At 54.6% G+C, this 15536-nt stretch overlaps 1 long non-coding RNA gene across 1 annotated transcript; it reads right to left on the reverse strand.

Moving 5' to 3' along the window:
- Positions 1–968: 968 nt before the first annotated feature.
- On the reverse strand, positions 969–14968 carry LOC123359365. The gene is made up of 3 exons (XR_006575847.1): positions 14939–14968; positions 11294–11659; positions 969–1015 (listed from the first exon to the last, which is right to left on the reverse strand). It is a non-coding gene; the product is annotated as an uncharacterized LOC123359365 (long non-coding RNA).
- Positions 14969–15536: the final 568 nt, after the last annotated feature.

Here is a 15536-nt window from a genome sequence, read left to right on the forward strand (position 1 = left end):
TGGAAATTTTTAAGAACAAGTAGGACAAAGCTCTGTCAGAGACAATCTACATATACTTGGTCCTGCCTTGGCAGAGAGAGCTGGATATGACAACATCTTGAGATCCTGTCCAGCTCTACATTTCTATGATGTTATGCAATACAGATACATAAAAAACAACAAGATGAAACCAAATAAAAACGTGGTGTCAGGCCATTCAAAAAACAACAACAAAAAACTACACTGCACAGCATAAAATGACACAATACTAAGGAGAAGAAAGCAACGCAAAGCAAACTAACACACCTTAGGATAAAAGTACACACTGCAAAAGAGCTCAACTCAATCCAACACAACAAAGACACCAAACAAGCTGAGGCAAAACAATGCACCATAAAACTATGCAACACAACATGGGTTCCAAATGGCACCATGCAAAACAGCTCAGCGTAGAACAGGACACAGCACACAAGAGAATTATTTCAATGTAGGCCTGGAAGGGATCTTGAGAGGTCGTCTACTCCAGCCCCCTGTGCTGAGGCAGAACCAAGTGTTAGGATATAGCTATTCAGGCCTGTCTGCAAAGGCCTGTACTTTAAGAATGTAGGTGTATTCTTATCACTTAGCTAGTTATAGAGGTATAAAAGAAGGAATCAAAGATCACTGTCTGTGGAATGGCCTTCTCTTACTGTGACAGGCTAAGGCCTTCAGCCAGTACAGTGGTGCAACGTGATCTGGGTTGGGGTCAGTGCAGGGCCAGGCCCAACGGGGACACAGATCTCAGTCGAGGTCTCTGCAGTGCCCAGCACAATGGAGGCAGCGGTTTGGGTCGCAGTCGTTCGCTGCCTGGCACAAGGGGGGCCGTGATCTCGGTCCAGGTCTCAGTTTTACCTGGCACAACAGTGGGGTCTGATCTCACCTGCCGTCTCTTCAGTGCCTGGCAGAACAGGGCCCAGATCTCAGTTGGGGTCTCTGCAGCAGCTGGCAGAACAGGGCCACGCTCAGTACGATAAGAGCCCTGATCTCAGTCACACACCTGGGGAGAAAAGCGAGAAGATTTTTGAGCATTAGATATCAGTATTTCAGAACTGAGGAGAAAATGGGGCACAAACTAAATATTTGCCAATATAAGAGAGAAGCACCAACATCTGGGAGATTTTGTGTCACTATTTAACAGTTGAAGGGAAAAGATGGGAAATTTGAGGGGATTATACAGGGATATTGAATCAACAACAGAATGGGAGGGATTCTTCTTGCCCCACACTCACATGGCCGGCAGGGAGCCCTGGGTGATGTCTTTTCACAGGGGAAAGGAGTGGGGCTGGAGTGAGAAAGTCACTATCAGTGGGGAGGGTCTGGCAGTGGGGTCTGGGAATGTGACTAGCAGGTGGGGGGGGGGTGCAGTGTATATTGGAAAAGGGGTAAAAGAAATGCAAACAAAACATGGTACTTAATTAAAATCCTGTTAGGGCTCCAAAAGGAGCCATAGTAGATTGTGCTGCTTTTTCCGATCTTTGGAGCAGTGTTTTGGAGCAGAAGATGAAAGTGAACAGCAATAAGAACCCTGGTGGAAGTGAAATGTGTCCCTTCTGAAACAGTCTCTGAGCTGCTGATAGCTTTGAATCCAGAGGCAAGCCAAGAAAGACTCTGTGTGGATGCAATACCCAGCTGATGGGGGAAGGAGGAAACTGCCATTTGCAGCACAAAGAACCTGAGAATAATGAATGCATCTGGTCAGCAAACAAGCGACTAGAAGACTCAGATTATGGCCCTCCAGAAAAGGGAGGTGAAAAAACAAGTCAAGCCTGAAAATAAGGGGGACAGGTTAACCCTAAGGAGAGAGAGAGAGAGAGAGAGTGTGTGTGTACAGAGCAGAAATCTGAAGCTGTGGGAAACTGAGGCACGCCACCTCATAAATTTCATAAATGGTCAGTGAGTGGGGTAATTCACTAGCCTGACAACAGAACAAAATAAGGACAGCCTGAAGCTAATTCTTCTGTTTTTCCTGCAATTAGCAAGGAAATTTGTAAAAGGAATTGGTATTATTATTAAGAAATAACCTGATCCCACCAGGGGGGTGGAAATTGTTTCTTTCGTTTTTCAGACACTCTACAACCATGCTGGTGCCAGCGGAAGAATAACCCAGAATACAATGTTCCAGAGTAGCAGCCGTGTTAGTCTGTATCCGCAAAAAGAACAGGAGTACTTGTGGCACCTTAAAGACTAACAAATTTATTGAAGCATGAGCTTTCGTGAGCTACAGCTCACTTCTTCGGATGCATAGAATGGAACACACAGACAGGAGATATTTATACATACAGAGAACATGAAATGGTGGAAGTATGCATACCAACAGGAAGAGTCTAATCAATTGAGATGAGCTATCGTCAGCAGGAGGAAAAAAACTGTTTGAAGTGATAATTAAGATGGCCCATAGAAGGTGTGAGGAGAACTTAACATAGGGAAATAGATTCAATTAATGTAATGACCCAACCATTCCCAGTCTTTGTTTAGACCACAGGTAATTGTGTCTAGTTTGCATATTAATTCGAGTTCAGCAGTTTCTCTTTGGAGTCTGTTTTTGAAGTTTTTTTGTTGCAAAATTGCCACCTTCAAGTCTGTCACTGAGTGGTTAGAGAGGTTGAAGTGTTCTCCCACTGGTTTTTGAATGTTATGATTCCTGATGTCAGATTTGTGTCCATTTATTCTTTTGCGTAGAGACTGTCCAGTTTGGCCAATGTACATGGCAGAGGGGCATTGCTGGCACATGATGGCATATATCACGTTGGTAGATGTGCAGGTGTACGAGCCCCTGATGGCATGCCTGATGTGATTAGGTCCTATGATGGTGTCACTGGAATGGATATGTGGACAGAGCTGGCATCGGGCTTTGTTGCAAGGATAGGTTCCTGGGTTAGTGTTTATGTTGTATGGTGTGCGGTTGCTGGTGAGTATTTGCTTCAGGTTGGGAGGCTGTCTATAAGCGAGGACTGGCCTGTCTCCCAAGATCTGTGAGAGTGAGGGATCATCTTTAAGGATAGGTTGTAAATCCTTGATGATGCGCTGGAGAGGTTTTAGTTGGGGGCTGTAGGTGATGGCTAGTGGCGTTCTGTTATTTTCTTTTTTAGGCCTGTCCTGTAGTAGGTGGCTTCTGGGTACTCTTCTGGCTCTGTCAATCTGTTTTTTTCACTTCAGCAGGTGGGTATTGTAGTTTTAAGAATGCTTGATAGAGATCTTGTAGGTGTTTATCTCTGTCCGAGGGATTGGAGCAAATACGGTTGTATCTTAGAGCTTGGCTGTAGACAATGGATCGTGTGGTGTGTCCGGGATGGAAGCTGGAGGCATGTAGGTAAGTATAGCGGTCAGTGGGTTTCCGGTATAGGGTGGTATTTATGTGACCATCGTTTATTAGCACAGTAGTGTCTAGGAAATGGACCGCTTGTGTGGATTGGTCTAGGCTGAGGTTGATGGTGGGATGGAAATTGTTAAAATCACGGTGGAATTCCTCGAGGGTTTCTTTTCCATGAGTCCAGATGATGAAGATGTCATCAATGTAGCGCAAGTAGAGTAGGGGCGTTAGGGAACAAGAGCTAAGGAAGCGTTGTTCTAAGTCAGCCATAAAGATGTTGGCATACTGAGGGGCCATGCGGGTACCCATAGCAGTGCCACTGACTTGAAGATATATATTGTCCCCAAATGTGAAATAGTTGTGGGTGAGGACAAAGTCACAAAGTTCAGCCACCAGGTTAGCCGTGATATTATCGGGGATACTGTTCCTGATGGCTTGTAGTCCATCTTTGTGTGGAATGTTAGTGTAGAGGGCTTCCACGTCCATAGTGGCCAGAATGGTGTTTTCTGGAAGATCACCGATGGATTGTAGTTTCCTAAGGAAGTCAGTGGTGTCTCGAAGATAGCTGGGAGTGCTGGTAGCATAGGGCCGGAGGAGAGAGTCCACATAGCCAGACAATCCTGCTGTTAAAGTGCCAATGCTTGAAATGATGGGGCGTCCAGGATTTCCAGGTTTATGGATCTTGGGTAGCAAATAGAATACACCTGGTCGGGGTTCTGGGCATGTGTCTGAATAGATCTGTTCCTGTGCTTTCTCAGGGAGTTTTTTGAGCAGATGGTGTAGTTTCTTTTGGTAATCATTAGTGGGATCAGAGGGTAATGGCTTGTAGAATGTGGAGTTAGAGAGCTGCCTGGCAGCCTCTTGTTCATATTCCGACCTATTCATGATGACGACAGCACCTCCTTTGTCAGCCTGTTTGATTATGATGTCAGAGTTGTTCTTGAGGCTGTTGATGGCGTTGTGTTCAGCACGGCTTAGGTTGTGGGGTAAGTGATGTTGCTTTTCCACAATTTCAGCCCGTGCACGGTGACGGAAGCAATCTATGTAGAAGTCCAGTCTGTTGTTTCGACCCTCAGGAGGAGTCCATGCAGAATCCTTTTTATTATAGCGTTGGTAGGAAGGATTCTGTGGGTTAGTATGTAGTTCAGAGGTGTGTTGGAAGTATTCTTTGAGTCGGAGACGGCGAAAGTAGGATTCTAGGTCACCGCAGAACTGTATCATATTCGTGGATCTGGAAGGACAAAAGGAGAGTCCCCGAGATAGGACAGATTCTTCTGCTGGGCTAAGAGAATAGCAGGAAAGATTAACAATATTGTTGGGTGGGTTAAGGGAGCTACTGTTGTGGCTCCTTGTGCCATGTAGCAGTTTAGACAGTTTAGTGTCCTTTTTCCTTTGTAGAGAAGAAAAGTTTGTGTTGTAAATGGCTTGTCTAGTTTTTGTAAAGTTTGTCCATGAGGAAGTTTGTGTAGAAGGTTGGTTTTTCATCAGAATATCTAGTTTAGAGAGTTCAGTCTTAATCTTCCATCCCGGACACACCACACGATCCATTGTCTACAGCCAAGCTCTAAAATACAACCGTATTTGCTCCAATCCCTCGGACAGAGATAAACACCTACAAGATCTCTATCAAGCATTCTTAAAACTACAATACCCACCTGCTGAAGTGAAAAAACAGATTGACAGAGCCAGAAGAGTACCCAGAAGCCACCTACTACAGGACAGGCCTAAAAAAGAAAATAACAGAACGCCACTAGCCATCACCTACAGCCCCCAACTAAAACCTCTCCAGCGCATCATCAAGGATTTACAACCTATCCTTAAAGATGATCCCTCACTCTCACAGATCTTGGGAGACAGGCCAGTCCTCGCTTATAGACAGCCTCCCAACCTGAAGCAAATACTCACCAGCAACCGCACACCATACAACATAAACACTAACCCAGGAACCTATCCTTGCAACAAAGCCCGATGCCAGCTCTGTCCACATATCCATTCCAGTGACACCATCATAGGACCTAATCACATCAGGCATGCCATCAGGGGCTCGTACACCTGCACATCTACCAACGTGATATATGCCATCATGTGCCAGCAATGCCCCTCTGCCATGTACATTGGCCAAACTGGACAGTCTCTACGCAAAAGAATAAATGGACACAAATCTGACATCAGGAATCATAACATTCAAAAACCAGTGGGAGAACACTTCAACCTCTCTAACCACTCAGTGACAGACTTGAAGGTGGCAATTTTGCAACAAAAAAACTTCAAAAACAGACTCCAAAGAGAAACTGCTGAACTCGAATTAATATGCAAACTAGACACAATTACCTGTGGTCTAAACAAAGACTGGGAATGGTTGGGTCATTACATTAATTGAATCTATTTCCCTATGTTAAGTTCTCCTCACACCTTCTATGGGCCATCTTAATTATCACTTCAAACAGTTTTTTTCCTCCTGCTGACGATAGCTCATCTCAATTGATTAGACTCTTCCTGTTGGTATGCATACTTCCACCATTTCATGTTCTCTGTATGTATAAATATCTCCTGTCTGTGTGTTCCATTCTATGCATCCGAAGAAGTGAGCTGTAGCTCACGAAAGCTCATGCTTCAATAAATTTGTTAGTCTTTAAGGTGCCACAAGTACTCCTGTTCTTTTTCCAGAATACAATGGATCTATGTTTTGTGGTGTTGGTCTGTGGTGTTGGTCTTGCTGCTAGCATGAGGTGGGTGGGGGATGGCTTCAAAAGGCTGACCTGGGGGGAGAGGAAGATGTGTGTGGGAATGCAAAATGCTCAACTGGGAGGCCAGCACCTGGGTAATGGCTACTATGGTGCCTGGAAATAGAACGGCAACTAAGGTGGGCCCCACAAGCCCTATGGGAATAATGAGAAGGGGAGGAGCTCACTGGGAATCAATGGAGGGGTGTGAAAAATGGTGCACATCAAAGGAAATGTTTGGCCGTGCCCCTCTCCTATGACTATGCAGGAGCAGGATCAATGGCCTATGGCAAGGGGTGGACAATTGGGTGTACTGTGTAGGAGGGGTTTTGCTGGAAATGTACATATTTCTGGGGGCACAATTACACCAGCCCCAACCAAACTACACACATACACATGCTGCTATCTGGACTTTGGTGCACAAATGGATCTGTAAATCTTATTGCTGTGAATAATTGCCTATTTAGCCTTTGAGCTTTTTGTGGCAAGGACTCTCTGTCCCTGTGGGCATGTCCACACTGCAGTCAGACACCGGCGGCTGGCCCGTGCCTGCTGACTTGGGCTCACACGGCTCAGGCTGTGGGGCTGTTTAATTGTGGTGTCCATGTTCCAGCTGGGGCTGCAGCCCAAGGTCTGGCACCCTCCCACCTCGCAGGGTCCTACAGCCTGGCCCCAGCCCAAGCCCAGACACCTACACTGCAATTAAACAGCCCCTTCGCCTGAGCCCTGTGAGCCTGAGTCACCTGGCATGGGCCAGCTGGGGGGTTTTTATGGCAGGGTAGAGATACCCTTGGTGTCTGTTCAGCACCTGTCACAATGGGGACCCTGATCTTGGTCAGTGTCTGTGCAGAGCCCTGCGCAACAGAGGCCTGACCTCAGTCGGGGACTCTGCAACTCCCAGCATTACAGGATCCCGGATTTTGTTTAGGGCCCCTGCAGCATCTGGCAAAATGTGGGGGCAGGATCTCTGTCAGGATCTCTGTACAGTGCCCAGTACAGTGGTGGGGCGTGATCTGGGTTGGGGTCAGTGCAGGGCCAGGCCCAAGGGGGACACAGATCTCAGTCGAGGTCTCTGAAGTGCCCAGCACAATGGAGGCAGCGGTTTGGGTCACAGTCATGCGCTGCCTGGCACAAGGGGGGCCATGATCTCGGTCCAGGTCTCAGTTTTACCTGGCACAACAGTGAGGTCTGATCTCACCTGGGGTCTCTTCAGCGCCTGGCAGAACAGGGCCCAGATCTCAGTTGGGGTCTCTGCAGCAGCTGGCAGAACAGGGCCACGCTCAGTACGATAAGAGTCCTGATCTCACTCACACACCTGGAGAGAAAAGCGGGAAGATTTTTGAGAATTCGATATCAGTATTTCAGAACTGAGGAGAAAATGGGGCACAAACTAAATATTTGCTAATGTGAGACAGAAGCACCAACATCTGGGAGATTTTACATCAGCATTTAACAGTTCAAGAGAAAGGAGGGGAAATTGGAGGGGGTTATACACGGATATTCAATCAACAACAGAATGAGATGGATTCTTCTTGCCTCACACTCACAGGGCCAGCAGGTGCTGGAGAGTAGCTGGGACTGGGAAACCTGGGGCTGGGCCGTCTCCATGGGGGACACTTGCTCCTCCCTCCCCTTCCTGGCCCTTCCCAGGCCCCGTTGCCAGCAGAGAGTGGCCCCCCCAGCCCAGCCCAGAGGTGTCCCTGTCTCAGGCCCCCCCCAGCCTCTGCCCATTCACCCTCTGCCCAGCTCAGGAATCACTGGGGGGAACCATTTCCCACCCGCACAAGGACAAATCCCTGCAGGTGGAAATGGGGGAAACCCCCCAAACCTGAGACCTGAACTGGCCACTGGCGAAGGGGAGAGAAAATGGGGCACAATCGGGGGGGGGGGGACAGGGAACTTCTCAGGCGTTGGGGGAGGGGGGGTCACCCTGGGCGCTGCTCGTGGCTCTCTAGGGAGAAAGGGGGCAGGACGGGGGAGGAGGGGGGTCCCCACGGGAGGGGGCAGCGGTAAATCCGAGGGGATCTCAGCCCCCCCCTTTCTCTCCCCGCTCCTCGGGGGTCACCCCCCCAGCCCCGCCCGGCACCACGCAGGGACCCCAGTGGGGCCAGGCCCCTCCACCCGGCACCCTCCGCGGGGCCCCAGGGCAGAGCCTGGCCGGGCCCGGGGGGCGCTGGGCTCCTGCGGGGGCAGCAGCTCCGAGCCCCCCGCGGGCGCTGCCCCCCCCCGGGAGCAGATCCCGGCGCTGCGAGATGCCGGGTCCCCCCTCCGGGCACTGGGACAGAGTCACCGCCCGGCCCCGCCCCCGGGGCTCGCTCCGGGGCCTGGAGGCTGCAGCTCCGCAGCGGGGCAGGGCCCGGGCCGGGCACGGGGGGGTTAATGAAGGGCTCTCCCGCCGCGATCTGCGCATGCCCAGAGCTCCAACGGCACCAACCCTTCTCCGGCCCGGGAGAGGCTCCAACGGCCCCGCGCGAGCCAGGCAGAGCCAACGCTCGTTCGCAGCCCGGTTCCGGCCCCTCTGCCGACGTCACTTCCGCTCCGGGGAGAGTCAGGAACTACATCTCCCAGCCTGCACCGGACGCGCTTCCGCCCTCCGCAGCCCAGGTAAGGGAGGCCCCATCTCATGCCCGCCCCTCGCAGAGACCCCGCCCCCAGCCGGCGCCTCTCAGACCCGCCCCCGCCCCAGGAGCAGCGGCCCCGCCCGGAGCCCCCCCGGCCCCGCCCCCTCCCATGTGCCGGTCCCTGCCCGCGGCCGGGGCGCGTCCCCCTCGCGCCAGAGCCCGAGACCCCGGGAGCAGCTCGCGGGGCCCGAGACGCAGCGGCCTGTGGGGGGGAGGCGGGGCCGGGAAGGGACCGGAGGGGAAAGTGCCCCCTGGAGACTGTCCGGCCCCAGGTTCCACCGGCCTGTTCCTGCTGCGCCAGCGCCCCCCCCCCGCTGCTGCCCCCCCCGCTGCCAGTCACCCCCTCTCCCTGCTGCTGCTGCCCCCCCGCCCAGCGCCCCCCCCGCTGCCAGTCACCCCCTCTCCCTGCTGCTGCTGCCCCCCCGCCCAGCGCCCCCCAGCTGCCAGTCACCCGCCCCCCCTGCTGCTGCTGCCCCCCCGCCCAGCGCCCCCCCCGCTGCCAGTCACCCGCCCCCCCTGCTGCTGCTGCTGCCCCCCCGCCCAGCGCCCCCCCAGCTGCCAGTCACCCCCTCCCTGCTGCTGCCCCCCCTGCCCAGCGCCCCCCCAGCTGCCAGTCACCCCCTCGCCCCGCTGCTGCCCCCCCTGCCCAGCGCCCCCCAGCTGCCAGTCACCCCCTCTCCCTGCTGCTGCCCCCCCTGCCCAGCGCCCCCCCAGCTGCCAGTCACCCCCTCTCCCTGCTGCTGCTGCCCCCCCGCCCAGCGCCCCCCAGCTGCCAGTCACCCCCTCGCCCTGCGGCTGCCCCCCCGGGCAGCGCCCCCCCCGCTGCCTTTAACCCCCTCTCCCTGCTGCGGCCCCCCCTGCCCAGCGCCCCCCCAGCTGCCAGTCACCCCCTCTCCCTGCTGCTGCCCCCCCTGCCCAGCGCCCCCCAGCTGCCAGTCACCCGCCCCCCAGCTGCTGCTGCCCCGCGGCCCAGCGCCCCTCCTGCTGCTAGTCCGCCCCCGTTGCTTCTGCTGCTGCCCCCCCGCCCAGCGCCCCCCCAGCTGCCTGTCACCCGCCCGCCCTGCTGGTGCCCCCACGGCCCAGCGCCCCCCAGCTGCCAGTCACCCGCCCCCCCTGCTGCTGCCCCCCTGCCCAGCGCCCCCCCAGCTGCCAGTCACCCCCCCGCCCTGCTGCTGCCCCCCTGCCCAGCGCCCCCCAGCAGCCTGTCACCCCCCCGCCCCCGGCGGCTGCCCCCCCCGCCCAGCGCCCCCCCAGCTGCCAGTCACCCCCCCGCCCTGCTGCTGCTGCCCCCCCTGCCCAGCACCCCCCCAGCTGCCAGTCACCCGCCCGCCCTGCTGCTGCCCCCCCTGCCCAGCGCCCCCCGCTGCCAGTCACCCGCCCGCCCTGCTGCTGCTGCCCCCCCTGCCCAGCGCCCCCCCAGCTGCCAGTCACCCGCCTGCCCTGCTGCTGCTGCCCCCTTGCCCAGCACCCCCCCAGCTGCCAGTCACCCCCTCTCCCTGCTGCTGCCCCCCCTGCCCAGCGCCCCCCCCGCTGCCAGTCACCCCCTCTCCCTGCTGCTGCCCCCCCTGCCCAGCGCCCCCCAGCTGCCAGTCACCCGCCCCCCCTGCTGCTGCTGCCCCCCGCCCAGCGCCCCCCAGCTGCCAGTCACCCGCCCCCCCTGCTGCTGCTGCCCCACCTCCCAGCGCCCCCCCAGCTGCCAGTCACCCGCCCCCCCTGCTGCTGCCCCCCTGCCCATCGGCCCCCCAGCTGCCACTCACCCGCCCTGCTGCTGGCCCCCCAGCCCAGCACCCCCCCAGCTGCCAGTCACCCGCCCTGCTGCTGCCCCCCTACCCAGCACTCCCCCAGCTGCCAGTCACCTGCCCGCCCTGCTGCTGCTGCCCCCCCTGCCCAGCGCCCCCCCAGCTGACAGTCGCCCGCCCTGCTGCTGCTGGCCCCCTGCCCAGCGCCCCCCCAGCTGCCAGTCACCCGCCCTGCTGCTGCCCCCCCTGCCCAGCGCCCCCCCCAGCTGCCAGTCACCCGCCCGCCCTGCTGCTGCCCCCACTGCCCAGCGCCCCCAGCTGCCAGTCACCCGCCCGCCCTGCTGCTGCTGCCCCCCGCCGCCCAGTGCCCCCCCAGCTGCCAGTCACCCACCCGCCCTGCAACTTCTGGTGCCCCCACTGCCCAGCGCCCCCCCAGCTGCCAGTCACCCGCCCGCCCTGCTACTTCTGGTGCCCCCACTGCCCAGCACCCCCCCAGCTGCCAGTCAGCCGCCCGCCCTGCTGCTGCTGCCCCCCCTGCCCAGCGCCCCCCCAGCTGCCAGTCTACCTTGAGCGCTGCTGCTGCTGGTGCCCCCACTGCCCAGCGCCCCCCAGCTGCCAGTCACCCCCCACCCTGCTGCTGGTGCCCCCACTGCCCAGCACCCCCCCAAGTTGCCAGTCTCCCCCCACCCTGCTGCTGCCTCCTCCCCACTGCCAGGGAGTTTTCCTGCTCCATACTCCCCTCACATACCCTCTTTAAAGCACCTCCCCAAAGGGCTCCCTGCTGCCCATGTGAAGGGTGGGGGTGTGGGGGGGAATTATTACTGTCTGTTTATGGAACTTCCATATACAATCCCGTCACACTGTCCAACTACTGTCACTTACATGGTATAAAATCTCTTCAGAACCGGGTGCTTTTCTCTCATCATCAAATAGTTCTTTTTAGACCTATTTCTTCCCCAGTTCTCAAGGATAGATTTAAAATATCCCGTGTGCGGTGCTGTAGTAGCCATGGGGATCCCAGGATATTCGAGGCTGCCCCCGTGATTTATATACAAACGTTCCGTGTTATTCTCCATCCCATTCCTTGTGAATCTGAACACGTTCGCTTTTCTGCTGGCAGCTGTGCAGTGAGTGGAGCTTTTCATTGATCTGGCTACAGCAGTGGTTCCCAACCTTTTTGTGGCCAGTAGCACATTCATGTTTTCAGAAGAGTGTGGCGGGCGCCAATCATTTTTCAAGGCTTATTTTCTGTTTGTACATTAAATATACAAAAAAAGTCATTTAATATTACATAATATATGAATCCATAAGATAAAAACGGTAATTTTACATGTAAAAGGTATTAACTAAATTATTCGGCAATTACTCTTTCACCTTCCCATGTGAATTTGCTCTTTTTTATCTACAAAATATTTTACAAAATAAATATCATAAGCAGTTTTCATCTTCTTTATTTTTAAAAAAGTAAAACATTGCTGAACTGCTGGTCCAAATATATTTATTATCCTTCCTTTAACATAGACTGAAGCCTGCAGCCCCAGAGTTCTCTGTTCCCGGCCGGGGCTGGGCTGCAGCTTCTCTCCAGCTTCGAAGCCGCAGCCCCGCGCCTGCCAAGGAAAGAGAACGCCGGCGCCTGCAGCCCCGGAGAAGCTGGAAAGAAGCTGCAGCCCCGCTCTTGCCAGGGACAGAGAGCACCGGCGCCTGCAGGCTGCAGCCCTGGAGAAGCTGCAGCCCCGCGCCTGCCAGGGACAGAGAACACCGGCGCCTGCAGCCCCAGAGAAGCCAGAGAAAAGCTGCAGCCCCGCGCCTGCCAGGGACAGAGAGCACTGGCGCCTGCAGCCTGAGTTCTCTGTCCCCGTCAGGCGCAGGGCCACAGCTTCTCTCCCCTGCTGGGCAGTAGGTGGGTGCACATAAATGCCCCGGCGGGCGCCATGGCGCTCGTGGGCACCCTGTTGGGAGCCACTGGTCTACAGCCACATGCAGATCCCTTTCTTTAGTTGTGTAGCCGATATGTTCTGCTGACGCTGCCAGGTGTAATGCATGTTCAGTAGGGGGTTCTCCCTTACTAATGCTGCAGTGTCCTTCTCCTCTAGGTTAGTATATTAATGATCTCATTTTGGTGTCACGTGTGTCAGTTCGTTGCCATGGCACTCGTGTGCTCAGACATCTGAGGATGCTCTGCAGAAAAGCTCCTTGAGTGGGGTGATCCACAGGGAGTAGCTCAAACCTCCAAAGTGCCTGGCCAGGGGCAGGACATTGGCACAGCAAGGGAGGGGTGCGGCAGTGACATCACAAAGGCCTTTTGCAGGACCTCAGACTATTGGTCCAAGGTGGTGGGGAGGTGGTGACCTCACAGAGAGATGCTGACATCAGCCAGGCAGGACCGGGGCGAGGGGCCAGGGAAACCTCAGAGACCCCTGTGGCTTTGCTTCAGCAAGTCTCCTTCTCCAGGTCTCTCTCTGAGGACTGAGAGAGTATTCGGGTTCACGGACGTGAGCGCCAGGAGGAACCTCTTTCGAGTTTTCTCCTTCCCTCATAGTGATTTTACTAGAAAACAGCCGTCCCTGTTTAGAAGGTAAGAGCCTCCTGGAGGTTTGAAACCTGTTCAGTCTGATCCATCTGGTGGGAGTTGAATTCTAGGCATGGAAAACACGAGCTTAAGGAGGCAGAATTTTATTGCACACCTGGGATTTTGTCCCTTAGAATCACCGGGGACATTAGGGTTTGTCCTTTTTGTTTCACCTTTTCCTCCCTCCCTCCCTCCCTCCTTTCGCATCTTCTCTTGCTTCTTTTGTCCTTTCTCCTGTTCCCCTCCCAACACCAGGAGGTAGGATGGGGTGTGTGTGTGTGTTGCGGGGGAGTGCTCTGCAGCTCCCACTGTGGGAGGTCCACCCAAAAATGTGGGACTGAAATAGTGCTCAGGCAATCAGAGCCGGATTAACCTTTTGTGGGACCTGGTACTAAACATATTTGTAGGCCCCTATGTAGTCACTGTGGGCTCCGAGTGTGGGCCTGGTGGGGCAGTGCCATTGGTGCCATAGCATACCCGGTACTGAACCTCAGAGACATTTTTCATTTTGATCACACACCCCTACATGACTGTACGCATTGCCATACACAGCTCCCTCAGCCCCCGGGTTTTCTTATTGAGCTGTACACCCATGTGGGTTTACCAGTGTCCACAGTGAGCAGAACTTTCCTAGTGATCAAGGAAACTCCCCACAGATTTATCTCCTTCCTCATTCAGACCTTCTCTAGCCATGTCTCCAATACCCACCCCCCCATGTCACCAGTCACGGCATTGCTTGAACCTTGCAACGGCAGCACTAGGGACTCTAAATCCTCAGCCCTGGCCCTAGGCAGCTGCAGACTCTGCAGTTAGGCACTTCCCTCCTCTAGGCCATGGCTTTAAATACCTGCGATTCCCATCACCTGCAGCAGAGGCCACCAATTCCCACGCCCCCCTCAGCCAGCACCTAGTCGTGCAGAAAGTGAAGCCTGAGTGATTGTGGAGGCTGGGTGCCAGTAGATTCCCGTCCCTGAGCAGCAGCTCTGCAACAAGCTCACATGCCCCCCCTCCGCTGTGAGACCAGGACCCTGTGAAGACAGTGGGGTTACCCCGTGTATAACCAGTTCTGGCCAAAGCCTGTTCAAGTGAGTGGGAGGCTTTTCATTGTCTTTAATGGGCTGTGTATAGACGCAAAGGCCCCATTCTAGACTCCAGGAGCAAAGTGCCTGCTGTGCGGCACTGGTTTACTAGTGTAACAGGAAGGTCTCACATTACCTAGTGAATAAGCAACACCTCCTACAGCAGCTAACTTTTTCTGAGACGCTTCCCACCCAATTACTAAATGTGAACCTGCTTCCCTTACAAGGGCTGAACATATCAGGTGAGATGGTCACAAAAGAGATGGTGAGATGGTGATTCTGAGTTCAGCAGGGATTTTGGATGCGCACAGAACACAGACAGGACTGGTTCCCGCATGGTTACTGCAGTAAAGTGGAATAATTTTCAGCTTGTGTGATTGGAAGATGTCTGGATCCATCTTATAAGACTGTCCTACATAAATGAGGAAAACGTGAGGTGCCTTTATTATTCTTTTGTTCCACTCTGTTTCTATGGGGGATTTGCCAGTGCAATATCACCGTCTTCCTTTTAAACAAGCAAAACTTAAAAAAAATGGTAATGGCTGTTGAAAATAGCAATTCCAGCCCTAGTGAGCACTGGGAAGACCCCAGCATTTGTTGCTCAATTTTATCCTACTTTTTCAACAGCAAATGATAGTGGATCAGTATATTTGATTTGGGAGAAATGAAGTAACAGCTGCCCAAATTGAGCTTGAGCACTCCTGAATTTTGAGGGTGTTCAAATCTGGAAGGCAGGCGCTAGATTCCCTTTCTGAACATTAGTTAAATCTGGAAAGGAAAAAGTCAATTTCTATTTTCATGGCTCAGAAGTGGAAATCCTCCTGTGCTGTTTCTGAAGCTGTCCAGGTCCTCTAGAAAAGCCTCCCCTCCCTTACTTACCATTTTAACTTCTGGTGGGATCCACATACCTCCCTTGCCAGGCTTCAGATAGAAGGGGACACTGTCCATTTAGTCCACCCAGTTCCTTCCTTGGGGGCTGCCAGGCGAGGTCACACCAGCATCCCTAAGCCAGTCTGGGGAAGTCTTCTGAGGGTGCTACCTGGGCCAAAGCCTTCTACTCCTTGGGCACACTTGTTCCCCATTCACACTGCCACCCACTTCTAGCAGCCAGCTCCCCAGCCACAGCAAGCTGCAGCGCATGGAGTCTCGCAGCTTCCCCCCTCCCTTTCCTGTTGATAGCAGCCAAGGGAATGCTGGGAACTGTAGTTCCTTCCCTGCTCCAAGGCAGGGAGCTGGCCAAGGAACTACAGCTCCCAGGGCCCCGTGGGGTCTCAGCTCCCATGCTGGATCCGGGCTGCTCTAAGGCTCCGTTTCTGCAGAGGGGAGGAAGCGAGTGTTACAGGCCTGGAAAATCCTTGGCGTTCTCGTTACACAGGCATTCCCCGTCATGTCTTGCTGACTCAATCAGTGTATCCCCTTGATCCTTTCCATGGATTCATTGTACAGCTGATGACCCTGGACGGGCCATCAAACAGGC

This window comes from Mauremys mutica, unplaced genomic scaffold (genome assembly GCF_020497125.1).
Source record: "Mauremys mutica isolate MM-2020 ecotype Southern unplaced genomic scaffold, ASM2049712v1 Super-Scaffold_100108, whole genome shotgun sequence".
Classification (NCBI taxonomy): Eukaryota; Metazoa; Chordata; order Testudines; family Geoemydidae; genus Mauremys; species Mauremys mutica.